This window comes from Bombina bombina, chromosome 3, assembly GCF_027579735.1.
Source record: "Bombina bombina isolate aBomBom1 chromosome 3, aBomBom1.pri, whole genome shotgun sequence".
NCBI lineage: Eukaryota > Metazoa > Chordata > Amphibia > Anura > Bombinatoridae > Bombina > Bombina bombina.
The window spans coordinates 189,062,271-189,077,089 of NC_069501.1; the positions used below are offsets into that span (position 1 = coordinate 189,062,271).

General features: G+C 36.5%; 1 protein-coding gene across 2 annotated transcripts in view; it reads right to left on the reverse strand.

Moving 5' to 3' along the window:
• The window catches only part of COL8A1 (collagen type VIII alpha 1 chain), a 200,259-nt gene that overhangs the window by 72,845 nt on the left and 112,595 nt on the right, over positions 1-14,819 (reverse strand). The window lies entirely within an intron of this gene.

Genomic DNA, 14,819 nt, shown 5'->3' on the forward strand with positions numbered 1-14,819 from the left:
GCCCTAACATCGCCGACACCTACCTACATTTATTAACCCCTAATCTGCCGCCCCAACGTTGCCGCCACTATACTAAAGTTATTAACCCCTAAATCTAAGTCTAACCCTAACCCTAACACCCCCTAACTTAAATATAATTAAAAGAAATCTAAATAAAAACTCCTATCATTAACTAAATAATTCCTATTTAAAACTAAATACTTACCTATAAAATAAACCCAAAGCTAGCTACAATATAACTAATAGTTACATTGTAGCTAGCTTAGGATTTATTTTTATTTTACAGGCAAGTTTGTATTTATTTAAACTAGGTAGAATAGTTATTACAGGGAGTGCAGAATTATTAGGCAAATGAGTATTTTGACCACATCATCCTCTTTATGCATGTTGTCTTACTCCAAGCTGTATAGGCTCGAAAACCTACTACCAATTAAGCATATTAGGTGATGTGCATCTCTGTAATGAGAAGGGGTGTGGTCTAATGACATCAACACCCTATATCAGGTGTGCATAATTATTAGGCAACTTCCTTTCCTTTGGCAAAATGGGTCAAAAGAAGGACTTGACAGGCTCAGAAAAGTCAAAAATAGTGAGATATCTTGCAGAGGGATGCAGCACTCTTAAAATTGCAAAGCTTCTGAAGCGTGATCATCGAACAATCAAGCGTTTCATTCAAAATAGTCAACAGGGTCGCAAGAAGCGTGTGGAAAAACCAAGGCGCAAAATAACTGCCCATGAACTGAGAAAAGTCAAGCGTGCAGCTGCCAAGATGCCACTTGCCACCAGTTTGGCCATATTTCAGAGCTGCAACATTACTGGAGTGCCCAAAAGCACAAGGTGTGCAATACTCAGAGACATGGCCAAGGTAAGAAAGGCTGAAAGATGACCACCACTGAACAAGACACACAAGCTGAAACGTCAAGACTGGGCCAAGAAATATCTCAAGACTGATTTTTCTAAGGTTTTATGGACTGATGAAATGAGAGTGAGTCTTGATGGGCCAGATGGATGGGCCCGTGGCTGGATTGGTAAAGGGCAGAGAGCTCCAGTCCGACTCAGACGCCAGCAAGGTGGAGGTGGAGTACTGGTTTGGGCTGGTATCATCAAAGATGAGCTTGTGGGGCCTTTTCGGGTTGAGGATGGAGTCAAGCTCAACTCCCAGTCCTACTGCCAGTTTCTGGAAGACACCTTCTTCAAGCAGTGGTACAGGAAGAAGTCTGCATCCTTCAAGAAAAACATGATTTTCATGCAGGACAATGCTCCATCACACGCGTCCAAGTACTCCACAGCGTGGCTGGCAAGAAAGGGTATAAAAGAAGAAAATCTAATGACATGGCCTCCTTGTTCACCTGATCTGAACCCCATTGAGAACCTGTGGTCCATCATCAAATGTGAGATTTACAAGGAGGGAAAACAGTACACCTCTCTGAACAGTGTCTGGGAGGCTGTGGTTGCTGCTGCACGCAATGTTGATGGTGAACAGATCAAAACACTGACAGAATCCATGGATGGCAGGCTTTTGAGTGTCCTTGCAAAGAAAGATGGCTATATTGGTCACTGATTTGTTTTTGTTTTGTTTTTGAATGTCAGAAATGTATATTTGTGAATGTTGAGATGTTATATTGGTTTCACTAGTAAAAATAAATAATTGAAATGGGTATATATTTGTTTTTTGTTAAGTTGCCTAATAATTATGCACAGTAATAGTCACCTGCACACACAGATATCCCCCTAAAATAGCTAAAACTAAAAACAAACTAAAAACTACTTCCAAAAATATTCAACTTTGATATTAATGAGTTTTTTGGGTTCATTGAGAACATGGTTGTTGTTCAATAATAAAATTAATCCTCAAAAAAACAACTTGCCTAATAATTCTGCACTCCCTGTAAATAGTTATTAACTATTTAATAACTACCTAGCTAAAATAAATACAAAGTTACCTGTAAAATAAAACCTAACTTAAGTTACAATTACACCTAACACTACACTATAATTAAATTATTTCCCTAAATTAAACACAATTAAATACAATTAAATAAAATTATCTAAAGTACAACCCCCCCCCACTAAATTACAGAAAATAATAAACAAATTACAAGATTTTTAAACTAATTACACCTAATCTAATCCCCCTAACAAAACAAAAAAGCCCCACCAAAATAAAAAAGGCCTACCCTACATTAAATTACAAATAGCCCTTAAAAGGGCCTTTTGCGGGGCATTGCCCCAAAGTAATCAGCTCTTTTACCTGTAAAAAAATCCCCCCCAACATTAAAACCCATCACCCACACAACCAACCCTACTCTAAAACCCACCCAATACCACCTTAAAAAAACCTAACACTAACCCCTTGAAGATCACCTCACCAGGAGAAGTCTTCATCCAACCGGGCTGAAGTCCTCAACGAAGCCGGGAGAAGTCTTCATCCAAGCCGGGCGAAGTAGTCCTCCAGACGGGCAGAAGTCTTCATCCAGACGGCATCTTCTATCTTCATCCATCTGACGTGGAGTGGGTCCATCTTTAAGACATCCAACGTGGAGCATCCTCTTCATCCGATGGCTAAGACTGAATGAAGGTTCCATTAAATGACGTCATCCAAGATTGCGTCCCTTCAATTCCGATTGGCTGATAGAATTCTATCAGCCAATCGGAATTAAGGTAGAAAAAATCCTATTGGCTGATGCAATCAGCCAATAGGATTGAGCTGGCATTCTATTGGCTGTTCCAATCAGTCGTAGGAATTCATCTCCTACCTCCCTTTTCAGATCAATGATATACTCTTATATACCATTACCTCTGCTGATAGCTTTCAGTACTGGTTTGGCTATCTTTTATGTGTGGATGGGTGTCTTTCGGTAAGTATGTATCGTTATTTTAAGACACACTCAGTTATGGTATGGTTATGTATTAATATAAAGTTTTAAATATATGTATTTTACTTATATTTGCCATGAGTCAGGTCTATGTGTATTTCCCTTTGCAGTCCAGCAGTTTCATTATGGGAATCATGTTTAGGAACTTTGTCTTACCTGGGGTATAGTCTTTTTTCAATTTGACTTGTCTTTTTTTGGAAAACCTGCGGGCAAATTAGGCTTGCAAAGGTGCAAAATCCTGTTATTTATTGCATAATTTTTGGCGCAAGAGATTTTTTGGGCGCGAATGTGCGTCGGTCATGACGCAAGTTCATCATTTTTTGCGTCTTAGTTGACGCTAAGTTGTTTGGCGTGAAATTGTGTTATGATGCAAGTTGCGTCATTTCCGGATGTTTCTCAACTTCCTTTTGCATTGTGCGTCATACTTGGCGCCAAAATTTTTTTGTTTTATTTTACCTCACTTCCTATATGCTCCCTGCCTTCTTTATACTCAGAGGACTATGCTACTTTCTTTTTTTTGCCAAATTTAGCACTTGCATTTTTTCCCATTCCTGTGGAAATAAGATATTTCTGTTTAATGTTATTTTTCTTTTTCTATTTAATTTTGTGAGATGTCTCATTCTGATCCTGACTCTGATGTTACTGTAGAAACTATGATGCCCTGGAACACAATTCTACAAAGCTAAGTGTGTTATTTTCATTATTAAACTATTGTTATTTCTTCAGTTCAATTATGTGGCATTTATTTATCATGTTTTATGCTAGCAATGTTTCTACATGTACAATAACATTTACTGTTCTTTACATATCCAGTTCATGTACTTGATATCATTTGCAAACATCACATGTTGTTGCTTATATCATAAAAGGCTATGCCTGCTATTATGCCTTTAAGTAAACTTACCAGATCTTTTAAGAATTGTTAAGATTTAATTAATTTTGTTCTGACCAACAGCATATTTAAGTTTATTCTACTGATGAAGGTTTCTTTGGCTCAAAGGATCCTGTATCAGACAGTTTGGTAAAATTCTCCTCATTCATTTGAACATTCTATGTTCTTTGTTAAGGACATTTTTCTCTTTATAGCTTTTAGGAGTCTAGTCCTCCTATTAACTATCGGCTAGATTACGAGTTTTCCGGTATTTCCGGAGTAAAAAAGCAGCGTTAAGGCTCTTTTTCACTACCGCTGGTATTACAAGTCTTGCAGGTTTAGCTGCACCGCACACTTTCTTGGCCGGAACGCAACGTAACTACAGCAGCTTTCCAAAAGTCTTCCACAGCGCCGGTATTACGAGTTTGCCTGGGAGGCCAAAAAGTGAGCGGTACAGTCTAAAACTACAAGATCCATAACGTAAACTGAAAGTCAGTAGTTATGAGTTTTATGTTACAACACCGTAACTTAAAACTCATAACTACAGTGCTAAAAAGTACACTAACACCCATAAACTACCTATTAACCCCTAAACAGAGGCCCTCCTGCATTCGCAAACACTAACATAAAATTATTAACCCCTAATCTGCTGCTCCCGACATCGCAGCCAATAGAATAAACATATTAACCCCTAAACCGCCGTACTCCCGCATCACAAACACTAGTCAAATATTATTAAGCCCTAATCTGCTGTCCCTAACATCGTCGCAACCTACATTACTGTTATTAACCCCTAATTTGCTGTGCACAAAATTGCCGCCACTATACTAAAGTTATTAACCCCTAAACCTAACCCTAAGTCTAAAACTGTAAGTGGATCTTTGGGGGTAGTGTATTTTTAGCTTAGGGTTTGGGCTGAAAAAGAGCTAAATGCCCTTTTAAGGGCAATGCCCATCCAAATACCCTTTTCAGGGCAATGGGGAGCTTAGTTTTTTTAGATAGGTTTTTATTTGGGGGGGTTTGGTTGTGTTGGTGGTGGGTTTTACTGTTGGGGGTTGTTTGTATTACTGTTTTACAGGTAAAAGAGCTGATTTATTTGGGGCCATGCCCCACAAAAGGCCCTTTTAAGGGCTATTGGCAGTTTATTTTAGGCTAGGGTTTTTTTTTTTATTTTGGGGGAGATTTTCTATTTTGATAGGGCTATTAGATTATGTGTAATTAGTTTAAATATTTGATAATTTCTTTTTTTATTTTGTGTAATTTAGTGGGTTTTTTTTTGTAATTTAATTAATGTAATTTATTACTTAATTGTAGTGTAAGGTTAGGTGTTAGTGTAAGACAGGTTAGGTTTTATTTTAAAGGTAAACTTGTATTTATTTTAGCTAGGTAGTTTACTAACTAGTCTACCTAGTTAAAATAAATACAAACTTAGCTGTGAAATAAAAATAAAACCTTAAATAGATATAATGTAACTATTAGTTATATTGTAGCTAGCCTAGGGTTTATTTTACAGGTAAGTATTTTAGTTTTAAATAGGAATTATTTAGTTATTAATAGTAGGTTTTATTTAGATTTTTTTTAAATTACATTAAAGTTAGGGGGTGTTAGGGGTTAATAACTTTAGTATAGTGGCGGCAACATTAGAGGCAGAAGATTATGGGTTAATAACTGTAATGTAGGTGGCGGCGATGTCAGGGGATGGCAGAATATGGGTTAATAAGTGTAGGTAGGTGACAGATTAGGGGTTAATAACTGTAATGTAGGTTGCGGCGATGTCGGGGGGACGGCAGATTAGGGGTTAATAAGTGTAGGTAGGTAGCGATGACATTGGGGGTGGCAGATTAGGGGTTAATAAGTGTAGGTAGGTGGCGGCGATGTCTGGGGAGGCAGATTAGGGGTTAATAAGTGTAGGTAGGTTGCGGCGACATTGGGGTGGCAGATTAGGGGTTAATAAGTGTAGGTAGGTGGCGGCGATGTCGGGGGGAGGCAGATTAGGGGTTAATAAGTGTAATGTAGGGGTCGGTGGTGTTGGGGCAGCAGATTAGGGGTAATAAATGTAGGTAGGTGGCGGCGGTGTCGGGGCAGCAGATTAGGGGTTAATAAGTGTAATGTAGGTGTCAGCGATGTCAGGGGCGGAAGATTATGCGTATTTAGACTCGGGGTTTATGTTAGGGTGTTAGGTGTAAACATATCTTTTTCTTTCCCCATAGGAATCAATGGGGCTGCGTTACGGAGCTTTGCGCTCCTATATTGCAGGTGTTAGGTATTTTTCCAGCCGGCTCTCCCCATTGATTTCTATGGGGAAATAGTGCAAGAGCGCGTAAAACCAGCTCAAAGAAGCGCTGGTATTGGAGTGCGGTATGGAGCTCAATTATGCTCAACGCTTACTTATTGCCGGGTTTTTGCAAACCTGTAATAGCAGCGCTATAGGGAAGTGAGCGGTGGAAATAACTTGCAAGTTAGCACCGAGCCGCTCTTACTGCAAAACTCGTAATCTAGCCGTAAATTAATAATCCTTTTAAAATCTGGATTTTAAAATTTTTTGCTTTTTAGGTTTTTTCCTATTAAATATACTATCTGTATTATATTCTAGAGAATGGTTATTCTGATTCCCTCTTGGGACTGTACTACTATTTCTAAGGACATTGGTACTTGTTTTCAGGATTCTTTAGAATTTGAATATAACCTTAGTAGAGCATATTCACGTACTGTTTATATTTTTAGCTCAGCTTTATCTGTGTCTGACATTACTGTTCTCTCAACCTTTGTTGAACAGTTAGCATACGCAGTTTCAGATTCTTACGTATATAACTCTGTTTATTTAATTTAGATGTATTCATTTAATTATGTTTACTATATATATTATTATGATTTCAAATATATTTTATTATCTATACCTTGTTAGGATAATAATTTGTTTGATTTCTATTATCTCCACTATTTCTGGAGGTTTAGAGTTTTTTTCTGCCCTACTTTTAGTCCAGTGATGTAGATCAGTTGGTGAATGTCCTGACTACAAATGCTTGTTCTAGATCTAAGGGTCATAGATTAATTTTCCGGCAGGGTTAATACAGCCCTTTTGGCCTTTGAGGTTAATTTATTGTGTACCATTTATTTGGGTAATAATAACTACTGTTTTTTTCAGATGCTAATTTGGTTAACTCTGATTGTAAGCACTGAAGAAGCGTTGTTTTTATAATTCTGGGAGAAAAATGCTATCTAATTACTAGCTATTAGACTGCAGGAAGGTGCGGTTCTCAAACCAGTCCTTCTGGTGAGGGGCAGATTAAATTGTTTTTGGATGAACTCAGTCCAAATTCTATATTATTTTTAGAGTTTGAATAGATTTCTAGAATGAGACCTCCTTTGGGATGACTCTTTCTTTCTCAGTACACTATGAATTTTTTCAGGAAAGATTATGCCAGTTCTTTTTACAGGAACAGGATTTGGGTTTCTATTTCAATTCTATTTTTTGTCTTTAAGAAGAAAGGTTTATTCAGACCATTCTTGGATCTGAAGACTTTTTTTATTGTTTTCTTAGTGTTTCCACTTTTAAGTTGGTGATTATAAGGACTATTATGCCTTTTTGTTAAGGCCATTTCATGTCCACTTCATTTTATCCTCATATTTTGTTACATTCAGACCACATGGTTTCTGAGATTTTCTTTTTAAGCTTTACAAATTTGTCGCTTTTCCTTTTGGTTTACTCACAGCTTTATGAATCTTTTCAAAGGTTCTTGGTGCCCTTTTTCTGTCTTCAGACAGTACGGTATTGTGGGGCTTCCTTATTTGGATGGTATCTTGGTATTAGCTTAAACTTGTCTTTTATTAAAGTCAGACAGATATCTTAGCATGCTAATGCCTTGTGACTGAGCTCTGTAGCAAATTGAGAGTTGCAGCGAGGTCCATTTAGCCTTTCATCTTTCCGAGGTCGAATAATTGAGCAGCATTTTGAGTCCCTTACAGGTGATTAGACGCGCTTTACGAGTACCCAATTAATACATATGAAAGAGCAGTATTCAAATATATGGGCTTTTCTTTTTGTGGAATCCCTCATGAATCAACTAAGTTTTGTTTCTTCAAGACATGGTTAGAGGATTTAATTTACCTAAGAGTTTTGTGATTCCTCAGACAAAGATCACTTCTTTTTGGGTTTCTAGATAGAATCTGTGTTCATGTCTTTGTCTTTATCGGACAAAAATCAATTGTAAGTGGCATTAGCCTGTCTATATTACAGTCTAGAACATTTCTTTCAGTGGCTATGTGCATGGAAGTTGTTAGGTCTCCTAACTGCAGCATTGGGCATGGTTCCCTTTGCTTCTTTTTCATCTGAGATCTCTTTTTGATTTGCATACTGACTCAATGATACAAGGCTTGTTTTTAAATATCACAGTTGATATTTTTAAATCCTAACACTCTAGTCTCTCTGTTTTGGTGTTTAGTCTATCATCATTTTATTCAGGGGCCTCCTTTTGTTCGTCCTTCCTGGACTGTATTCTTAATGGATGCAATTCTTACAGGTTGGGGAGCTTTTGACAGCACAAGAGGCGAGGTTTCCAATCGATATTTTGGAACTCTGTGCTATTTTTCAGAGCTCTTTCAGGCTTAGCCTCTTTTATGAGAGCACTTTTTCATTTTTTTGCTTTCAGACATTCAATATCACAACTGTGGTATATGTCAATCAACAATAGGGACTCGTAGTTCCTTAGCAATTAAGAGGTATCTTGAATACGTTCTTAGATGGAATTAATCTGCTATCTATTTTCTACGATTTTAGACATTTGGGAGATGGATTATCTCAGCCATCAGTCTTTACATCTGGGAGAGTGGGGTCTCTATACAGATGTGTTTTCTCAATTTCCCAGGTACCTTTTCAGGTACAGGGATCCTAAGGTGGAGATGATGGATGCAATAGCAGAGTCTTGGTTTTGCAACCTGACTATATCTTTCAGTCTTTGTTTTTTTCTTAAAAAGGTGATTTTCAAGATCATATTGGAACAGTGTTATATGTTTCTGATAGCTTCGGCATGGCCTCACAGGTTTGGTATGTGGTTCCTGTTCAGAATGTCCAGTTGCCATCATTGGCCGCTTCGCTTTGGCCAGCCCTCTTGTTTTAGGGGCTATTTTTCCATCAGTATCCCAAATTACTAATTTGGGGGTATGTAAATTGATTAGTGTTGAGTCATAGAGGCTTCTTTTATCGCTATGTTGCAAGCTTAGAAGTCTGTTTCAAGGAACATGTATTATCAGGTTTGGAAAACCTATATTTTATAGTGTTCTTCTCATATATTCTCTTGGTATTCTTTTAGAATTCCTAGGATTTTACAGTTTTTCAGGATGGTTTGGATAAGTTTGTCTGAAAATCCTGATATCCACTGTTTTGTTCAGGCTTTGGTTGGTATCAAGCCTGTTCATTTATTAATTTCTCCTTTTTTGGAGTCTTATTTGGTTGGAAGATAATCTACTTTCTTGGAAAGTGTTGCTTTTTTGACTATCTCTCTGCTACAAGAGTTTCTGGTTTATCAGTTCTCTCTTGTGTGTCTCTCTTTACCTGATTTTTTTATCTAGATAAGTTGTTTTGTGGACTTCTTTTTTTCCTAAGGTTGTGAATTTGAACAACATTAGTAGAGAATATGTTGTCCTTTCTTTGTGTACTAATCCTAAAGAATTCTTTGAGAGATCTTTACATTCTTTGGATGTGGTAAGAACTTTATACTGTAATTCTATATCAAGGTTACTAGGATTTCAGAAGACTTCTAGTCTATCTGCTGTTTTTCTGGTTCCAGAAAAGGCTAGGAAGCCTCTGCCATTTCTATAGCATCCTGATTAAAGCTTTTGTTTTTCAAGGCTTATTTCAAGGCAGGGCAGGCTCCGCCTCAGTGTTTTACAGTTCATTCTACTAAGCTCAGTCGCATTTTATTGGGCTTTTTCAAAATGAAGCTTAGGTTGATCACATTTGCAAATCAGTAATTTGGTCTCCTTTGCATACTTTCATTATTTTTACCATTTTTATGTATTTGCTTCTTCTGAAGCAGTCTTTGGTAGAAAAAGTTCTTCAGGCAGCTGTTTCAATTTGATTCTACTGCTTTTGGTTTAAGTGTTTTCAAGGAAAATGTATTTATTGTGTGGATTTAATTTCTTAGTTTAAATAGCTGTTATTTTATCCCTCCTTTTCTAGTGACTCTTCTGTGGTCTTCCACATCTTGGGTATTTCTATCCCATACGTCACTAGCTCATGGACTCTTGCCAATTAAATGAAAGAAAACATAATTTATGTACAAACTTACCTGATAAATTCATTTCTTTCATATTGGCAAGAGTCCATGAGGCCCACCCTTTTGATGGTGGTTATGATTTTTGTATAAAAGCACAATTATTTTTCCAGTTACTCTTTTTGTATGCTTTTCTACTCCTTATTTTATCACCCCACGATTTGGCTATTCGTTAAACTGAATTGTGGGTGTGGTGAGGGGTGTATTTATAGGCATTTTGAGGTTTGGGAAACTTTGCCCCTCCTGGTAGGATTGTATATCCCATATGTCACTAGCTCATGGACTCTTGCCAATATGAAAGAAATTAATTTATCAGGTAAGTTCTTACATAAATTATGTTTTTTTTACACTAGAGGTGTTTAATGTTCCTTTAAGAAATGCTTTGCTTTTGCAACAAATCAGCAATTTCTAGTAACAAACATGCATTAGCAATCGAATATGCAGCTTTCAGAAGACATTAGTACAGACAGAATGATACCATATGATTAGCATTCATAGGCTCCCAGCTGACCTGTAAGAGGTGTCTGTCTGCACAGCCAATAAAAATTCTTACTTCAGTATTCTCTTGCATATCTAGGGCAACAATGTACTAAGCCCATTCATGCTATACACATCCCATTTCTAAAATCACTAAATAACCAATTTTTTTTATAGTTAGTGCTTTACATGATGACTTCATTTGTGCAGTGTCCATTACCTCCTGTCACAGCCCTACGAGGAGATTGGGGCCTCTGCAGGAAGATTTATCTAGCCTGATGTCATAAAACTTCTAGAGTAACATGAGCTGGTTTACTATTAAAAGGACAGTGTACTCTAATATTTTCTCCCTTTTAATGTGTTCACAATTATCCATTTTACCTACTTGAGTGTATTAAACTGCTTACAAATAGCTCATCCACCTTTATTTTCTCATTTGAAATAGATGATTTTACTGATTGTATTCCCAACCATATCTGAATTTAAGTTCTGGTTACAAAAAACCAAATGTAAACAATAAGGTTTATATTAAATAATGCACCCAGTGGGGGGCTGTGACAGAGAGGTACTTAAATATAAATTTTTTATTGTTCTCTCTAAATACTAGCCTTTGAAGAAACAGTAATAAAGAAAATAAAGAGGACTTTGTGTAAGTAATTAGACAGATTGCATAACAAGGCATTCTCTCCCTACAAGATCAGCCCACTGTATTGCGTTGTGGTTTCAGTTAGCAGAAAGAGAGCTGTTTGGGAGGGATCATGGAGGTGGGAGGTGTCAGTTGGGAGGGTAATCACTACATTACAATAATATTACCCTTACCTGCTAACTAATTAACCCCTTCATAGCTGAGAATTTCAGAACTGTAGTGGGCAGCTGCAATCAGTGGCCTTCTAATTACCAAAAAGCAATGTCAAAGCCATCTATGTCTGCTATTTCGTAACAAAGGGGATCCCAGAGAAGCTTTTACATCTATTTGCGTTACGACTGTGCAAGCGGTATGCAAATAATTTTAATGAGAAGTCCAAAAGTTTTTTTTATATGATCACATTTGGCAGTCAAATGATGGCATGAAATATTCCAAAAAGGGCTTAGATCAATACCATTGGTTGTCTACGTAAAATAAATATATAGTTTTGATATGTAAATAAAAAATAATAAAAAACAAGGTTCTATTTCTGATTAAATATAGTGATAGCAAAAAATTCTAAACATTCTGCTGTATTTTTGGCAAGTTTTTCTCTGAAATTCCCGGTAGAGAAGGGGTTAAAATGTAAACTGGATCTTAATCATAAAAGTTTAATTTTGACTCCCATGTACCTTTTACTTTTATATAGGCCCCTTACTTTCATTTATATGCTAGAGTGCTACATGAGCATATCTATCCCATTTCCTTGAAAATTCAGCCATATATAAGAATTAAAAACACATTATATATACTACCAGGCACTGCAAAACATTGCAAAGTATGACTAAGTTGTGTTTATAATCCTTACTTCATCCCCAAATACAAAATTCAATCATTTAAATTATTCACCCATTCATCTACAAACAGCTAAACATCATCCGACATGCAAATTTACTGTAACCGCTATAAAATGAGACCAGTGTATTCAAACAATTTCTGATTATGAAATAGAACTGGTTTTAAATTCCAGTGAAGAAAGAATACATCAGGTCTTTGTAAAACAAGTAGTATGTTACTGGTTTTCAAATGAACTAGTTTATTTAAACCCCGTGGAAATTATTTTATTATTATTAGAATTTATTTGTACCACACAAAGGTTGTTCTCAGTGCCATGGTAACGTTTACAAAAACACAACTACAAAAACGCTGAGGTAGTAGAGGGTCCTGTCTGTGAGTTGTCACCTTGTAAAACAGGACCAGTGAACATACATGTTAAAGGGGTACAAGGGAAAGGAGATTAAGCCCTTTAAGAAGAAATGTTTACCATATACAGTATAAAAATATGTGGATTAATTCTAATTTTCATGTCCCCTTAATATGAAGTATAACTGGACATAAACAATTCATAACTGTTGCTGTACTGTGCTGTAGAGAGAACATTTCAGTAAGATGAAGGGGGTTTCTTCCAAAAGAGTGCAAGTGTTTAGTTCTTTTGCCTGTAAATCATACAGCAGAGGAGCAACAGGACTACAACGGCCATAATTCATGAAGAAAACTGCTCTGAGGTTGAAGGGACATGAAAACCACAATGTTTTTTTCAGGATTCAGATATGTATCAGTATGCGATTGTAAACAATGTTCTAGTTTACTTCTTTTATCAAATTTTCTTTGTTCTCTTGGTACCTTTTGATAAAAATCAGGGACGTAAGTTCAGGAGCATGCATGTGACTAGAGCACAATATGGCAGTAGTTTGCAAGAGCACTAAAAGGCAGCATTATTTTTGCCATTTTGTGCTCCAGACACCTACCTAGGTATTATCTGTCTTAATCACAAAAGAAAGGTTTTGTGATTCATATCCTTTTATTAACTGCCTGCCTGCAAGTATCTATCTATCTATCTATCTATCTATCTATCTATCTATCAGGGTTGAAAATATCACTATAGTTTACTAGTCAGGGGTTAAAACTTACTAGCCCAGAGGAAAACAAGTTAATAGTCTACTTAATGTTAAATATAAAAAAAAAGTTGTCCACTGCAATTTCTTACTCATCCAGGAATAATGTAAATTCCCAGCACTGTAATATATTATATATATATATTTATACTTTGCTTTTTTTAATTGCATGGCCATGTTTTATTATTGTGGCTCTCATTAACTTTGTCACCTAAAAAGCCTCTAAGTCTGCACATATCTGAATACATCTATTTTAAAAGTAAGTGGAAACCTAGGAATGTTGGGAGTGCGCTGCTATTTACATGAGGCAAGGAAGAAACGTATTAAATTCTGGAGAAACCTAGCAATGTTGGGAGTGCACTGCTATTTACACGAGGCAGGGCAAAATCTAATTAAAGGGACAGTCTACACCAGAATTTTTATTGTTTTAAAAGATAGATAATCCCTTTATTACCCATTTCCCAGTTTTGCATAACCAACACAGTTATAATAATATACTTTTAACCTCTGTGATTATCTTGTATCTAAGCCTCTGCAAACTGCCTCTTTTTTCAGTTCTTTTGACAGACTTGCAGTCTAGCCAATCAGTGCCTGCTCCCCGATTACTTCACGTGCACGAGCACAGTGTTATCTATATGAAATATGTGAACTAACACCCTCTAGTGGTGAAAAACTGTTAAAATGCATTCTGAAAGAGGTGGGCTTCAAGGTCTAAGAAATTAGCATATGAACCTCCTAGGTTAAGCTTTCAACTAAGAATACCAAGAGAACAAAGCAAAATTGGTGATAAAAGTAAATTGGAAAATTGTTTAAAATTACATGCTCTATCTAAATCATGAAAGTTTATTTTGGCCTAGACTGTCCCTTTAATTTCTGGGGGAAAAACAAAACTAAAAACCAAGTTAAATAATAAAGCAAATGCACCAACAGAAATAAACATATTCATTATGGGAATATTGTTGATTGTGGCTGATTGGTTGCTTTAAATTTACAATTAAAGGAAAACTGTTGTTCATAGGGAGCTGTACATAACAAATGTACATGAATTGCAGTCTTATATACAGAAATCTTTTACATTTGTGTTCTTTAACAAAAGATTTTTTCTTTTTTTTCCCTAAAACTAAATTAAACTGTTTTTTGACTTGTGTATTTACAAACAGAATAACACATAGGGCCACATTAACAAGGGTCGAATGGACATGGTTTGCTTCTGCATCGTGGCCTGTGGTCAGCAATACGGTGCCAGGGTTTAACATTGCAAAAGCAGCAGCTTGTGCAAGGCGCAACGATTGGCTGTATTCAAGCAGGGGCTTTCAATCAGAGCTGGTGTATAGGTTAGGAAGTAGCTATCTCTAGTTTTCAGTTTACTCAACTATATCTCCCCCATGTGGTGCACTAGGGTATTTGATGTTGAGTGTAATTTTTAACAAATGTAAAAGTAAAAATGTATCAAGATTGCAGGAGGACAAGTTCTGAAGTAAAGAAGGTGTCTGCCTGTGAACACCACTCAATTTTTTTTATTTCATGATTTAGACAGAGCATACAATTTTAAACAACTTTCCAGTTTACTTCTGTTATAATTGTGCTTCATTCTTTTGGTATCCTTGTTGAAGGAGTAGCAGCGCACTACTGGGAGCTAGCTGAACACATTGGTAAGCCAATGACAAGAGGCATATATGTGCAGCAACCAAGCAGCAGCTTGCTTCTAGCTCCTGATCCTGCATAGGTATGCTTTTAAACAAA